General features: G+C 44.1%; 1 protein-coding gene across 1 annotated transcript in view; it reads right to left on the reverse strand.

Annotated features, from left to right (window-relative positions):
* Positions 1 to 17537, reverse strand: part of LOC119005357 (G patch domain-containing protein 8) — a 38214-nt gene that overhangs the window by 18826 nt on the left and 1851 nt on the right. The window lies entirely within an intron of this gene.

The following is a 17537-nucleotide window of genomic DNA, read 5'->3' on the forward strand; positions in this document are numbered from 1 at the left end:
GTAGCTAGTTGTTTTGAGAGGGCTTCGGAAGGAGTTATTTTACAGAGAGGAGGATTATATTAAAGAGGCTCTAAGTAGTTAGGGAGAAAAAATTCTAAACTCTAAAATTGAATTATATTTACAATATTAATGAGGTAATAATAAACACTCAGAAGTATCTGTTTTTTCCATAACTGAATAAACAATATGTTCTCAGAGGAAAATAATGTCCTGAGAACTTTGAAGCTAGAAATGGTGGCTGGATAAACCAAAAAAACAGCATGAAATCATGTTGTCCTTTGAGGTCAGTTTGCTTCAGTAAAATGAGCCCTTGTTTATTCACTTTGTTAAAGTCTAAATGTATCAATAGAAATGTTTTTCTTCCTATTAAAATGTATTCCCCAAAACTAGTGCACCTTTAAAGGCATGTTTAATTGATTTGAATGATTGCATTTCACAGACAGCGTTATAAAAGGCTGAATTACTTTAAATCAGTTTTTCAAATGAAGATTTCTTTGTTTCCCTGGCACAAAAGTGGGAATGAATAACAACAACAACAACAACAACAACAAACAGCAGCAACAAAAACCGCTGGTATCAGCATCAGCTGGCCAAATGTGTTATTTTACATCAACATCAATCAGTGCGTCTTTAGTATTCACATCTACTGTTTCATATTTTTAACAACTGGATGGGAACGAACATGAAAAAGGAGCAAACATAATAAGTGCATCCTCTATTGTGCAAACTACTCAATACACCTTCGGGGGTTTTGTAGTGTTGTCTTTCACAAAACAACATTTGGTAAGTACAAGACAAGATCTCTCAGAAATATCAAGGCTACCTGCCTTTTGAAAATTTCACTTCGCTTGAAAGTGTGGTATCTATCTAACTCTGAGAAGAGAGGAAAGGAGAAGAGGAGAGAGGAGAGGAGAAGAGTGACAAACAAAGCGACAAACTCTGAGAAGGGGGTGTTTATGAATTCAGACTTCTAATTGCTACTGTGCCTTGTGAGAACAATTCAATAAGCAATTCATAACTGTTTATCAAGCCCAATTAAGTCTTTAATTATCTTCAGCTATAATTATCACCCCAAACTTGGCCACTGTAATGAACAGAAACAATTTCATTTGTGGCAAAAAAAAAAAAAATCCAGCAAATCTGTTTGCCTCACGCTCTCAGTCAGTCTATTTACATGTATCTGCTGCTCTGTTTTCCTCTCAGCCTGTCTCCAAAGTGTTCCTGTGATTCTCTCCGTCAGACACACATGCACAAGTGGAGAGAGTCTGGCGGTGTGAGTGCTGGCAGTGCGATGTGATTTCTGGCCAGTCTTCTGTAGCTAATGACAGCTGACCTGAGGGCTAAGTTGCTTGTTACTGTAACGACCTGTAGATCTCAGCGGCAGACACGCTGGTGCACACACGCGCGTGAACACACACACACTGCCAAACAGGATAGCCGAGTGTTAATGAGCTGATATTTGCAGCCCTAATGCATTTCCCTTGACTGCCTTTAACATGCCTCCATGGCCAGTACCAACCCATTTATCCATTTGATGTGTGCGCATGCAGCGGGCGTGTACGTCCCGGCCCGCGCTCTTGTCTAGGTGTCATAACATCTGATAGTGTTTGTGTGTCTTTGTTTGCTCCGGATCATTAGAAGTATGGCCAAAACAAGTAGAGGGTGCAGCCGTAGCCAAAACCGCAGATGTGTTGACCATAGATACAGTCATCAGGGTTTTCTAACAGCCAAGAGGACAGATGTGTTAGTACCAGCGAGCCACGTCATCTCACACACACTGCCAGCAGCCAGCTCTGTGAACGAGAACACCAGACAAGCTGAAAAAAACAACAACAACTCGGAATACAAGATTACCACAAACATGGAAAAGTACAAAGTGTATTCCACAGATCCAGTGTCAGGTTTGACTCATCGCGTCTCTGTGTAATCGCTGTGCTATCTTAAGCAGCAGCCTGTACACCATGAATCACCCGTGCTTGTCTAATTCTCTTCCTTTTCTTTGTGTCTTGCTGAAAAAAAAAGAAAATTACCAAAATGCTCCGTCTCCCTCTGACCTTTTAAGTTGGGCACCGGGCGAAAAACAAACGGAATAAATAAATGATGAGGAGATTATATTTGCTAATTTGCCCTGTGCCCTTTGCTGCCTCGTTGAAATGTGGAGTGCTCCTCCCCGGATTTGATCCCTGAAACTGGAGAGTCTGCGTCCATTTTCATTCTTACGGACGTTTCGTTTACTTTTTAATCTTCAATCTGTTTCTCCACTTTAAATCTCAACGCTGTGGGAGGCACATGGCATTTCAAATGAGGCAATGACAATGAGTTATAGTGCCAACTCCCAGCTTTAAAAGGGTACTCCAGTGATTTAGTATTGCATAAAACTGAGGCACTAGCAAGAAAGAGAAATAAAGGGAATACTCATAATTGGTAAAGCAGAGACTGAGATATCTTGAACTTTAGTCTATGCATCATACATTCCCCTTAATGCAGCTCAATAGCTTTCTTCCCTGATAAATGCTCACATCTTAATGCCTAACCCCCACTTTCTGTTGTGAACTTTAAAGCTGCTGTAAGCGTTATTTTCAAATTAAAATATGTGTTTAATGGCTCTATATCCCAACAGTCATCACTGTTATAGAGTGTCTGGTCAGTAACCCATGCCTCTCCCCTTCCTGCATTGAAAGAGAATGGAAGTGTTCTGGTATCCCCGCCCACGTTATCCAATCAGAACAGAGAAATCCGTAAAGAGGCGGTCCCGTCTGCTCGTTAATGCGCAAAGAGCAGGAACCCGAAAGGAGTGAGGAGATTTCTAACTGCAAAACAACCAGGACATTAGCTAAATGATTATAACGCTTGCAGCAGCTTTAAGTCTCAAGTGGAATCCAGGATAACCCTGGTGACATCATTATTTTGAAATCATTTTTATTTCATCATTTATTTTGCTCTCTAGAGCCACAGGAGACTTCATACAATTGTTCCAGAATGAGAAGCATCCGTGGTGAAAAAAATAAAGGTTTTAAAATTGGAGAACTGCTCCTTCATTTTAAAGGAGATTATATCAAAATCAAATCAAATGCACAGAAATTACAACCCTTTCTATAGGCACAAAGGTAATAGTGCAATTGCAGTCAACACAAACTTTATTTAAGTTACCATATTTTTCATTTGGTCACAAATGCTGGTCACTACTAGAAGTCTTGGATCCAAAAATCAGAAGAAACTTGGTCTGAGCCCTGTTAAGAAACCTTATGTTTCATTTTCTATTTCATGCTGCGAAGATGCTGTGCTTACACTCTGGTCACCACAAAAATGGCTGGAGATGTCCCAGCCTCTCGTCAAAAATATCTGCATCTTGTCACTGCGAGCCTCTAAACTGTCCTGAGTTCTCCGTAAAATATCCAGCAGTTTAACACGTATAAACGTTGTAACATGGTCTAAAACTGCGTCAGCTGGCTCGGCACCTTTCTCAACTGTACAAGAGCTGAACCATCTAAATCTGAATCCATCTAAATGTATCAATGATGTGCATAAAAAGTTACCTGCTGACATTTTTATCCAAGAGAGTGGGCTGATTGTCCTGAAAATGGAGTGTTTCTCAAACAGAATGGTAACAGAAAAAAATATGTGACTGTTCAGACACTTGCAGGCTGCACAGTGAGTTCTGCCTTCATGCTGTTCTTTAAGTAAGTAAACTGCATTACAGACGTTCTCTTAGAATAAACCTGTCTGCAGGCAACTGTGCAGCTGATAGATTTTTAGACCTAAAACGCTATAAAAAGAAAAAAATCCACAAGTTGGCGTCCTCCACAGTCCAAATATAATGTGTGACACATCCTTATATAAAAGAGGGTGTAAAATAGTGTCAGAACTGTGCTCAGAAGCCTCGAAATAGCTGCACTGCTTTTGTCTGGGGCAACAGCAGGAAGTCTGTGGCACGGACAAATCGCACTGCTCTCCTGCTGAAGTCATAAATCTATGATTAGTCACAAGGCCCGACCAAACGATCACTCAGCGAGCGATCAAAATTTAATTCCCTGTCCATCATGATGCAAGGCCAAATAGCCCCTCCGCTGAGATGTACGCCCCTCCCTTGGCTTCGTTCTCTCTCTCTCCGTCTCTCCTCCCCATTCAACGGGGCTCCCTTGTTTTCACATAGTTATTCATGCGATGTATCATTGATCAATCCTGCACCGTACCACATTTAAAAATCTGCCCCCGCCCCTCCCACCTCTTCTCTCAATCTCGCTGCGTTCGTGTCATCCTGCATACAATGTGAGCTCAGCCTCTGGCTCGTGCAGGACAAGTTAAACTGATTCACCGAGGCAGAGCATAGCTTACAGACAAAAAAAAAAAAAGGAAGCAAAGAACATCTTAAGACATTTCCTCCACTTGAACAAACATGACCCATAGTTTCTTTCCAGACGTTTTGTGGATAAAATTTGTGTTGGGGTGGGACGCTAGGCGTGAGCGCGAGTGCGTGAAAGCTTGCATGCAAATTCCTAAAATACCCAGGCGTACTACAAACTGTGGTCTCCTCTGTGCCTTTTAATGTATTTTTATGATCCTACCACTCACTCGCCGGGCTCTTCAGGGACTTGCATTTGTTTCTCTAAAAGCCGAAGGTTGCCTTCCCTTTCTCTCAGTGCGCATTAAGGAGAACATCATAAGCCAATTACAGGAAGACAAAGAACGGTAGGTGTAAAGGATGGAGAGGTGAACTTTGCTCTTTGTCTCTGCAGTTTCTACATATGTACACATCCACACACTGTAAGAAAAGCTTTTTATGTAGTCTGTTTTTCTTGCACGTATTGTTTTCCTCCCTCTCCACGACTGCTCTCAGGGGGTGAAAATGACATATAAAAGAGCCTTTGATGGTTAGATTGGTGAGATCTGATCGTCTCTCGTCCTTTTCGCCCTCTCCCATCACTCCGCCTCTCATTTCATTTCAGGTATTTCTTTCTATTGCATTCTTTTTTTTTTATTATTATTTTGAGAGTTTTTCTCTCAGTTCTCCTCTTATATCTGTTGTCCTCTCTCACGCGTTAAAGGCACTTGTCAGTTATGTGTCCTTCCATCTGTGCGCCTATCAGGCTTCTCTCCTCTCTCTTGCTAAATGTCATCTCCAGTATTAAATGCTTTCCTCTCCCAGCTGGCAGAATGATGGAATTATATGGACCATACACTCTTGACATTTAAATTACATACACAATTGAATACCGTGCACGGATAAATGGATAGACGGTGTAATTCGGTTGGCATACGCAAACACACACACACACACACACACACACACACACACACACACACACACACACACACACACACACACAGCGCATCAATTACTAGTTGAATAATTGATTGAAAGAAAATTAATCACCAACTGATCTGATAAACAATTGATTGTTTTTCAAGCAAAAGTTTTTAAACATTTGCTGGTTCCAATTTCTTAAAGGGGATCTGTTACGTTTTTCGTTTTTGTTTGTCTTTCTCATATCGGTTCGCATGCGTGTAAAAGATCCTGAAAGCTACAAAGGTCAAAGTCCGCACCAACAGAAGCAACTCTATCCCGCAGAGAGCACGGATCCTGAAACAGCTCGTCAGTAGTCCCACCTTTAATACCGTGACTTTGTGACATCACACTGCGTCACACATTTACATCATTTATTCTAGAAGCCTAGCTTGTATTAGAGAATCAGCCGCTAAAACTGAGCGTTTCCGTTGGAGGAAGAAAACTAATGTGTTTTTTTTAAAGTATATAAACAACTTATTCTAGTATCATTATATGGATTTGGTCCTTTTCTTTGTCATTTATGAGAGCAAATGAAGAGTTTTGGGGTTTTGGACTGTTGGTCGGACAAAAGATGTAACTATGGCCCACTTCACAGTTTTTTAAAAAAAACATATCTTCTTGACTAAATGGTTGATCAATACGTTTTGTCTGCCCAGACAAGGCGGCCTGATTGACTGCCTCAAAGAGAATTGTGTCTTTATCTTTTAGAATGCTCAAACTGGAGACCGTAATCTGTCAGTGTGATGATAGAGATTAGAGTGAGAGACAAGTTAAGAAGATGAAGGTAATCAGTTTGCAAAGCGACAGATTTAAAGAACAGGATTAATACAATCGCAGATTACACGCTACGCTCTAAACGCTGCGCTCTAAAGTCCTGCCGTCTCAAACGCTCACAGTCGAGGAATGAGGGGTGTGTCGGGGGGTAGCGATGGGTTGCTGTTGTCGGTGAATTGAGGAATGATTGCTCTCTTTCAGGCATTTATGATTGCGGTTTCTGTTGAAGCTTTGAAGCGCGGGTTGCAGCATTGTTGTGTATGTGTGTGTGTGTCCGTGTTCGCCCTCTGTGGCTCGTTTGTGCTGTCAGGGGACAGCGTGAGTGTGTCCAATGAGGGCGAGTGATCTTTTCTCCTGCATGTTAGAGTGCGAGTGCATGGATGCCTAATGATACTACAGATGAGAAGGCTGAAAGGAAGTGTTCGCTTTGACATCATCGCGCTCATCCAGGAAGGCACACACAGACTCACTGGTGCACATCAGTCCAACTTTGCTAAAGCTGGTTTCGCTGTACTCAAAGATTGTGTAGCAGTTAAGACCCGGTGCTGGCAGGGGACTGAAATCCCGCCAGCACTCCCTCGGCTTTCAACATCCTGCTTTGCCTCCTTCCATCTCTCTGCTCGCCACATCTCCTTCTTTTCTCTGTGTGTCCTCGCTATCGTTCCCAACTTCTATCCAGCCCTCTGTATGGCAGCATTAGTATGTATGGCCGTGTAGCTCAGGGTTTAGAGGTTTATGTCTCCTAATAGACAGAGATTTGTCCTGTCACACCAACACCCACATACAGCTTAAAAAGAGAGAGACAGAGAAAACGACTCCCTCAGCTCTCTCTCTCTCTCCCTCTCTCTGTCTGTCTCTCTCTCTCTCTCTCTGTGTGGGGGGGAGAACGAACATTTATGTTGCTGTCTTATCTCCAGAGAGAAAGGTTCCATTTCTGTGCAGACAAATTACAAATCACTCATTTGTTGCTTTCTCTTCTTTTCTCCCACGCTTTCTATCTCCGTCTTCCCCCTCTCCCTCTGCCTCCCCTCTACCCCTTTTCTCTCCCTCTTTCGCTCGCCATGATTGGATTAAGACCAAAGAAACAGACTGAGGAGATGAGGAAGGGATGAGGGCTTATTAGGCATTTGAGAGGTGAGATGACATAAAGCTTTGCAGAAAGAGATTGAGAAGGGCTGTATATGACCATGTATGGGAATGTGTGTGTGTGTGTGTGTGTGTGTGTGTGTGTGTGTGTGTGTGTGTGTGTGTGTGTGTATGGTGCACTTCTGTATTTATACTCGCAGAAGGTGGGGTGAGAAGAGGGAGGAAGTGAGGCGTTTAGCTGTGGAGCACTTTAATCAAGGGGCGAGCAATCCTGCATGACCCACTCTGTCATCCATTATTGATGCCTGCCTGAGCCAGGCTGATGAATCATTAAGCCACTCATCAGGCCTGGGAATTCTGCCTCCATCTCGGCCGATGACACTCATTTACATAAATCACACGCTGCCATTTTTCACACGCTCGCACATAAACACAAACACACACCCACGCGCAGCCACACACACAGAGTTCATCGATTTTGGCTCGCATTGCGCTGTGCATGGCTCACACTTTTTTTTTTTTTCCTTTTTTCAGGAGCTTTTCCAAAACACACACATCTCTGTCATACCTGGAAGAGGGACGTTAGCTCGAGCTGCGAACACAGAATTTAGAACAGGGCTTAACGCTGCTCACGACGAGCTGCAACACCTGGGCGCTCAGAGACAAGAGACAATATGCTCCACATCCTCCGGACCTCAAATTATATCAGTTTCATATTTACTGGACGACAGAGACATTTTTGCATATTTTATTCATGCGAACGCACGTGTGCCAATGCATAGCTGACTTCACATGAGGGGAGGGGAGGGTGAAACAGGAGGAATGACAGAGAGTGAGACAAAAAGAGGCCGAGAGAAGCAGATCTTAGAGTTTGTGTTTACTTCTCGCCTCTAGGTTTTATGGCAGAGGGAAAAGTGAAGAATCTTAGGGAAATTGATGAATACCCAGGGTATGCGGGCGCACATGCACTCGCGCAATCCACCCACACAGTTCTTCTCATCTTTGTGGGGGTTTCCCTTCCTCTCCTCTCTCCTCCGCTCTGCTCTGCTCTACTCGGCTCCCCCTCTATTCTCCTCCCCTCCTGCTGTTTCCATGTCTTCCCATTCAGTGCGGTGACTAATCCAGTACCACAGGGTAAGAATATACCTCACAGCAAGGGTAGGGAGGCCCCATAGCAGAGTCCTGCACAAACGCGCAAACACAATCACGGCAAACATACATACACAAACAGACAGACAGATGAAACCGGCACCCTGCCCGTGTGAAGGAGGGAGCCAAGGCCTCGTGGCTGGTAGCTGGGGGCTGCTTGCGGACCGCTGTGATCCTGCCATCCTGGCAGCGCGCAGCCAGGACATTTCTGCACAGCGCTAAGCTGAGCGCCTGGCGTCTCCAATCTGCTAAACATAGGAATGCTGCTGCTCATGATAATTGCAGTAGGTTGCTCTCCCTCCATCACGGCTGATGTGAACGCAGGTTGAAGCAAACGGCATGAATTATTAGTGTCTGCGTCATGGCTCGCGCCGCCGGTGGAGGTAAGTCTGATAAAATTTGATGCATTTGTTACTGATGCATGGCCGACCCTGCACTATCAGAATGTCCTAGCAGGTCCTATCTGCTTTGATACATAAACATGAGAGCACAGCAGAATGAACACACATGAGAGCTCACACAGTGTTATTATAATACGACATGCATTCTCACCCCACTCATGATCTTTGTGGTGTTTTTTTTTGTTTCCCTTCATGCACACATGCATTACTGTTTGATATGTGCACACACACACACAGGCAATACACGCCAAAGCACACAGAGATATAATAAGGTAAGAGTTCACTAATACCCTTCTCATCTCTCTGAATCCTTGACCCTAACATTGACCTTTTCGTCACTCGTTTTTCCCCAGGGGCTGCGTCTGTCGGGGGTCAGAGGTTAAGAAGTGAAAGGTCAGGGGTAAGAGGCTGCGGCTGAGACAGCAGAAACATGAGAGGCTCACCTTGCGATTCAACAAAGCTTCATTGATAAAAGAAAAAAAAAAAATTATTTCATATCTGTGTCGACTGAATGAGATTCTGAGAGCTGCTAAATCTACCCAAGTGAAAGATTTATCGTAACACATCATGTTAACATTACCTCACGACAATTAAAAATACATCCCCGTTTTTCTAGGCAGCAGAGATCCAAATTAAAATTTCAGCATACAAACTACCAGTCTATGCTTTCCTTATAAAAGAGGATTCAAATAATCATTTCGGCCCTAATTCGATGAGTGTATTGGTGTACCCAGCTGTGCGGTATGCACCAGAACAGCCTATTCTGTGCGAGGCACAGCAATGCAAAACATGAAAGCCTTGATCTTATGTCAATGATTTCAGGGAAGTGAAACTTGTTCATATGCATTAAAATTCCTTTGCCACTTTGATCTATAAATGCAACGTGCCTGCTCGACTTCTTTCAGTCGCAGTTATTTTTATAAATTGGCCTTATGCACATGAAAAGTGAAAAAAAAAGATGATCTGAAGATCAAACCGAGGATGAAATCCAAGTTGCTTTATGCAGGAGGAAGCCCCTTGGTCTCTGCGAGGCTGTGACTGATTCCTGGGCTTCGGCTCAACCAGGAGGTGCTGGTTCACAGCCTCTCTTTCAGTGAGTCATCTCTCCTCCAGAGAAGAGATAATTAATTTGTCTGAGCTGCTCTTAACCCGAGCGTGTGTGTCAGTGGTGGAGACACACATACACAGGCACACAGGTGCGAAATATGTGTAACATGCACGCCCACATGTGCATGCAGGCAAATACTGCATGCGCGCCGGCGATTAATGGAGCTATAATTGTATCCCCACATCTGCTCCTGCGTAGAAGCACGAGTCCAGGCAGAGCAGCAGAGTGTGAAGCAGCGCCAGAGAGCTTCAAATTGAGGTTATTGAAGAACAAAAAAAATACTGACCAACAAATAAAGCGCACCCTCTCTTCTCTTTCATTCCTTCAAGGATTTTTCGGCAATATCGCTGCTGCAATATTACTCCCGTCGCCTACGCATACGAACTCCCATATAGGCATACTGTAAACACACATGCCCCAGAAACACAAACCCCGCACACACCAAGAGTTGACGGCCTAAACAGTTGAACCCTTGACCTGCTAAAAAATGAATGGGCCGGAGAGATGAGACGGGAAGCGATAGGAGAGGGGGAAGAGAGAGAAGAAAAGCTATCGGCTGGAGAGAAATGGAGGGAGAGAGAGAACGCAGTGGCAAGTGATTGGCGTTCTTAAGGGAAAAAAAAGGGGAAAAGGCAGAGACGGGGCTCGCAGAGTCCAGGAGAATAAAAGAGGATAAGATCCAACCTTGAATGAGACATGACATCCTAATGACTGTGAAACAAAAGCGCTTTCATCTCTTCATCTCTCACTTGTCGTCTTTTCTACCCACGTCTGTTCTTTTCTCCAGGACTTGGGCGCCGATACTCTTTTGATAGCTGCAATTTGGAGTTTTTGTGTTGCGCGTGATTTTGTTTGGAAGCGTGTCCCTCAGTTCCTACCTGAGCTGGCGTTCCAGATGGTTCATCAAACATCCTGTAATTATCAAACACTCTCTAATTGTATGTGAGTGTGTGTGTTTATGTGCTGGTGTGTCTCCAGGTAATTATCTGATGCTGCGATCACTAATGACCACACAGACAAACATCTGTCCCCAGGTAATATACAAAATGAGAGGTTGGCCATCTGTTGTGCTCGCGAGTGTGAGTGTACATGTGCGTGCATGATGACTCGCGCGTCACTCAAAGTGTACACCCGATGCCAGAACCTGCACTTTAAAGATGTTCTGCGGCGAAACGTTACCTCACCGTTGTTGTAGTAGCACACAAACCATTACCAAAACACTCTCAGCCCACGCGATTCCCTCCGAACGTGCTCACACACACCCACTCCGAGCTCACGCAGGTCAGCTCAGCCCTGCAGACGACCGTAGAGTTATGCCACAGGAGCAGATTTTTACCTCTCAGGCATCAGACCCAAATAAATAAAATGCTTCCAATTCATGAAACCGGCATCTTGAGCCTGAAAGAGATTTTTTAGCCCTGATGGAAGGTTGTAAACGTGCGCGAACTCACAGTCCTCTGGGTGAAACGCCCTTTATGCGATTGAAAAAATTTTTGTTGTTTTTTTTTTTTGTTTTTTTTTGTGAGAGTTTAAATAGCCCCTTCAATTCACGCAGCCGAGTCAGGGTTGCGTGCGCGGGTGAGCGATTGTGTTCGTGTTTGTGCTTCCAGAAAGCGAGCAGGTCGCAGAGACCCGCGCGGAGAATGAGTCAGTCGTCAGTAAATTGAGTAAAGATCATCTCCATCTCAGAGGTGAACGAGCGTCACAAAGGCAGCCAAGCACACTCGAGCGGAGGCACAAAGACACCTATACATAGGCGGAGATGAATGCGCTTGTACATCTCGCGCCTCCCTCTTTCTCTCCGCCGTTCCTGAGGGCGTGCTGCGCCGTTGTTAAGAGTCTGGCAGGTTATGTCGCCTCAAACAACAAGGTTCATTTACAAGTTACACAACGCGGCACAAACAAACAGGCGGGAAACTGGCTGGGTGAAAGGAAAAAGAAACAGAGGTGGAGAGAGAGAAAGAGAGAGAGAGAGAGAGAGAGAGAGAGAGAAAATATCAAAGAGCGCTGAGAATGAGTTTGGAAAAGTCAGAAATAATGCAGAGGCAACGCAGTAAAGACATTGCATTTCCTCCGGGGAACCATCCTGGTTATCAAGTAGAGGTTATTATGCTATGAAGCGCTAATGAATTCATTAGCTAAATGAAATGTCAATAAAGGCTTGAGAGAGTGTTAAAATCGATGCCAACTGTCTGGCTCTCCCCCCCTCCCCCCTCTCCTCTCCTTTCTCCTCTTCGTATCTCACCCATCTGTCCCAATTATCCACCTTTCTCCCCAACACACACTCGTGCGCGCACTCTCTCTTCGGAGTGCTGAGTGTAAACTGTGATGGAGGACATTAGCGGTGATCAGTGGGAGCACTTTGCAGCGGTCAGCAGGAATGGTCCAGTCATAGAGGACTTTAGTATTCAGCAGCGCTCACCTGCTCACTCTCAAACTGCTCCGCTAGGGCCTGATGGCTGGACTGGTGTGTGTGTGTGTGTGTGTGTGTGTGTGTGTGTGTGTGTGTGTGTGCATTAACATCACACTTTATGAATGTGAGTGACTGCAGCATTAGGGGCCTCGACTCTGAAAAGGCTTTTCTGACAACACAAGGCTAAACAACCCTCCAGCTCGCATCTCAATCACCCTTTTTTTTTTTTTTTTTATCTTACTCTCACATTTAACGAATCTTTGTTTCTGACATTTGTCCAACTTCGTAAATGTCAAGATGCTATTACCAGCTTGATCGTCCCCCTGGGAGTTCTTTTGAGACCGAGCCACCCGCGCTGTTTATTATCATGGTCGTCATTAAAAGCGGTATCCTGTTTACAGCCATGAGCAAACTGGCACGCCAAATGGCGAACCAGTTGGCTCACCTCACCTCTGCGCCCTCGTGATGGCTTAATATTTGCAGCTAAGTACTCGACGCGCTCCCAACATGGGCTGTGTTTTTGTGCAGCTAAATACTTGTTTCAAGATAATTGTTCAGGGCATATGTTTAAATGCCACCTCATTTACATAAACACTGTTCAGCTCCCTGCGGAATCAATGAAAACACGAGGGTGCAAGCGCCGAGTCGCACACACACATACGCGCTCGCGCTTGCACTCACTTTGACACCGTGCTGAATAGTCGACGACTCATCTGTTTTCTGCAACGGCAGTGAAATATACATCAAAGTGGTCCTCGGCAGATGAGCAGCTAAGTATGCACACGCACATATTCCACAGAGGAAGGGTTTTAAAAAGGGGGAATACAAACGGAGGGAAACCGAACCGGGTTTCTTTTTTTTTTTTTTTCGGAGAAAGAGGCGGCAGAGGAAATGGAAGGTGTGCGTCGGCTTGTGTCACTTTCCTGAATTGAGGGATGCGTTACGGCTGCCCTCCCTGCACGCACCTTTCCGTCGCTCCTCCTGTCCTCCCTCTTTTCTGACACCCAAGAACAAAAAAAACAAAACCTTTTGAAGTGTTAATGAGAGTTTGAAGAATGGCTCACCACTGGTGATTAAGCACTAATATACATATGGGGAACCAGAATTTAGACACGTCCGAGAGACCCATCACAATGACTAATTAGTAACGATAAAGTAGTAATGAGCAAAATCCTAATCTAGACGTAGTGCTGCACTCCACGGGGAAGCTAACCAAACAACAAAGAGGAGAAACTCTTAACAAACACCAGAGGATTTGTTGTGGAGGAGGAGGAGGGAGGCCTCTCTGTGTCGAGACGGCTGTGCTCTCGCCCCGCATAGGCGCCCAGTGTTTTCTTAATGCTGCAATGCCTTATCAAAGCGAAGACACAAGAAGTTACCCCTGACAAATCCCTGTTGTAATATCCTTTGTACTCCGCTGATCTAAGCCAAATCAAAGAACAGCTCGCTGTTTTTTTGCTAGCCGGCGCGGCATCGCTCGCATCAGAGCGGACGGGCGCGGAGGAGGCCCGCCTCAGCGCGCCTCGAGGAGGTTTGTTTAACTCACACGCTCTGGGCTCAAGGACTCCAACTTCACCTAATACGAAGGGTCACTTTTGAACTACTTGACCACAAACGCTGCCGGTTTATCATGCTGACAGGCTCATAAATCGGGCCACGTCAGAACTAATATGGATGAATCTGAAAGCACATCTTTTTTTTTTTTGACCTTCGATAACTACTTCGCCAGCATTTTCCGACAGTGAAACGTTCTCACGTGTAGATGTATCTGCATTAGTTAGGATGGCATGGCCGTGGAGGTAAGTGATGTACTTCCTGCTGTGAATGACAACTATTACTGTAAGCCTGCAGCCTGCTCGGAGAGAATAATATGGAGTTTGACAAAACGTTAAATTCTATTTCTACTCATTCCGTGAAGGTCATTTATCGTTGAGCTTTAAAGACCCTGAATCTGGCGATCTCTACAGCAGGGTGAATGCTTGAATTTAGATATTCCTGTTTTTGCTTGAATGGTTTCCTTTCATTGCATTTGTGCTGGTGGATGATATTTGAAGGGTTATCGATTGGACTCAATATGACTTTCAGTCTGTTCAGTTATTAATCTACTGGTAACCATGGTGCTTTTTCACTGAAAACATGCCGCAGCAGGAAAAACAGATGTGTATTAAACGAATGATGGCTGACTTTAATTCACCTGCTTCAGTTTCACAGTACTGGTGTTCTCGCTGGCCCACTGTCATACTGTCATGGCTCATTGGCACACTTGAATAGAAGCCAGCGTGAAAGATGCAATATGTAAGAATTTTGTTTTAAAAAATTAACTCGGCCTACCAACAGAAACTGCAGTTTTTAAAGATGTTTGCGCATTGTGCTGCAGAGATGCTGAAGTTATCATGCTAACCAGCTAGCTCTGAATGCTTTGTATGGGAAGAATCAGCTAGTACATTGCTAGCTGCAGGGCTAACCAAGCTTATTAGCTTACAGCGGCAGCAGTTAGCAGCAGCTTTGGTGATATGCTGCCCCCCTATTTGACAGTAGTTTATATTCAGCAGGTGTGAGCCCCACTGCCTCCCGACCTGATCACTTTAGTCTTTAACACAGCTGTTTAATATCGAGTTCATAGCGATGAGGTAATGCATCTATTTGTGGCTGTGTAAGATTAATAGCTTCAATTAACTGTAACTGATTAATAACATAACACCAGGGTACCGAGCAGCTCCTTTCTTCAGACTGTAGAACATCCTCAGCACTCAGCCATAAAAAAAAAGAAAAAAAAAAAGATTTAATTTCGTGAGTTATCCAGCCTAGATGAGACAGAATCTGACCCGGTGACATGCATTAAGAGTAACTATAATAACTTTATAGATATAGCCTTTCTTCCTGCTCAAGGTCTCACTTTCTCACATGGTTCATAGAGGCATCGGGATTAAAGCGAGACCGTTTCATAACAAGTTAAAAACTCCTTGTAGTGTGTTTAAAATCTCTGCTTTGAAAAAAAGTCTTTTGGGATGGTGGACCGCAAAACTGGAGCTGAGACAACATTGATTTAGATCAGGAAACACGGTATTACAAGCTTTCACAAGCGCTTGAGTGCATCTCCGAGAATAGGATTTTCAAACAGCTCCTGGCAGCCTTGCTCGAAAACCAGGAACCATCGGAAAATGTGGGAGTTTCGCTACTGATCCTACACACCCATCACTTTCTTACATGACGTAGTTTGGGGGAATATGAACAAACTGTCTTAAAGGTACCCTCGTTTTAGGGGGAGAAATTTTAACACATTTTAAGAGAAAGATCTGCATTGACTGATTTTTAATGCAAAAGCACACTAAAAAAACAGTCTCTCTCTGTTTCCACAGTCCAATAAACTGGATAAACCAACTGATCTTAAAGGAGAACACAGTTCATACTGTTCAACTTTCTGTTCAAAGGCGGACCCTGCCACCTTTCTAGCTTCAAACATCGCTCTGGGAACCTTCTTTTCCCCTGAGAACAGCTGGATTATTCTGTTGCAGAAACAATAAAATACGTCTGAATTTTCTATTACCTTGTCAATACTGCTCATTTAGAAATTCTGAGCGCGAACTTCGTCTTCAAAACGACAAAGTGCCTCTCTTATATTGCTCACTGTGTGCTAATGGAAGAATTTTCCTTACATAATATAAAGTGCAGAGCTGAAAGTTTCCTTATTAACAAATACTGAATCAGAACAAAACAACAACAACAAAAAAAGCCTAAGAACCGCCAAGAATTTGATACGGGCAGCAACTCACCCTCATCATCAGTTGCTGACTACTCAAGTGAATGAGCTCTTTGTAACAGTTTGTGTATTTATCACTTTTTTATTGGCCATATGTGAGTGGACGGTAACGTAACATAAAAAAAATAAATTAGACTCTTGGTTAGCTATGTTGAAGCTGTTAAACGCTGTTGGGCTGTGGATTTCTTTCTGAGGGACTCGAGTGGAATCTTTCTGGGACTTTCCAGATGATGCGACTTCATGCACGTTCTCGAGTGCTCTGCCTCGGTTCCTCTCAGAAAGTGAGAGTGGCTGACGTTACCTCAGAAATGGAGCCTTTGTAAAATGACAGTACCATCACATTTTCCCAGAAAACAAGGTGAGGCCCTCAAAATTGCTGGGTGAATGTAAATCTACTCAGTCAAAAGGTATTCAATTGTTCACCAATTTGCCCGGTTGATTTCTCATAAAAAAAAAAAAAGAGACATGGTGCCGTGATGTATTACTCGTCTCGAAACAAGTGTCAAGCTTCTTCAAAACTAATTTTCATAACATGCTTAAATGAACAGAAACATGCCCGTCTGAGAAATAGGCGAACGCATCCATCAGGCTGACATTGTAGATATGCTTAATACAGTCAGTGAAGTACATCCAAATTAGACTCTCTGAGAAATTGGACTTTCTGAGTCGAGACTGAACTTATTACAAGGGCAATAAAGTAATGACTCAACAAGGAGATCAATGGGCTCAGAGACTGATGATTCAAATCAGCAAATTTACAAGGGGAGCCCTCATTTTTGGAAATTGAGATATATGCACATTATCCAGAGTGTAGGTTAATTATCTCATTCACTGGTGGTATTTCAGCCCATCTGGAAATACTGTGTGTTTGTGTTGTGTGTGTGTCTGTGTCTGTGTGTGCACAGAAGTTTTTGCAAGTAAATGTGTGAAGAGGACTCTTTGCAGCGTCTCTGCTAGTCTGACTCTGCCTGCTCAACACTGCTCGCTCATTCCCATCACATAGCGAGCGCGGGCCGAACATGACAGACTGGTAATGACTTGAGTGCGAACACACACACGCGCGCGCGCTCGCACAGACACACTCGTGCACACATACCAGCTGCTCCTTTCCTCCTTTCTCATCAAACTTGTCATCAGCTCCGCCAGTTTGTCTCGTCTCACATTAAGAGCTCATGAATAATGTGTGATTACCAGAGACCCTCAGAGCAGCTCCTGAATCTACACATCACACACAGGGACACACGCGCGCACACACACACACACACACACACACACACACACACACACACACACACACACACACACACACACACTGAATCACACAGTCCAAAATATCATGTTCGTTTTTATATTTACTGTCATTTTCTTTGCTTTTCTTCCTTGTTTGTCTCACTTTGACACGCTCTCTCTTCGTCTCTGCAAGTGCAAACTGCAGACGCACACACACAAACACACACACACACACACACACACACACACACACACACACATATGCAAACCCACATAGCCAGCAAGTACACACAGACAGAGAGCCAGCTTTCAACTAAATGCCACTTTGG

This window comes from Acanthopagrus latus, chromosome 17 (assembly GCF_904848185.1).
Source record: "Acanthopagrus latus isolate v.2019 chromosome 17, fAcaLat1.1, whole genome shotgun sequence".
NCBI lineage: Eukaryota > Metazoa > Chordata > Actinopteri > Spariformes > Sparidae > Acanthopagrus > Acanthopagrus latus.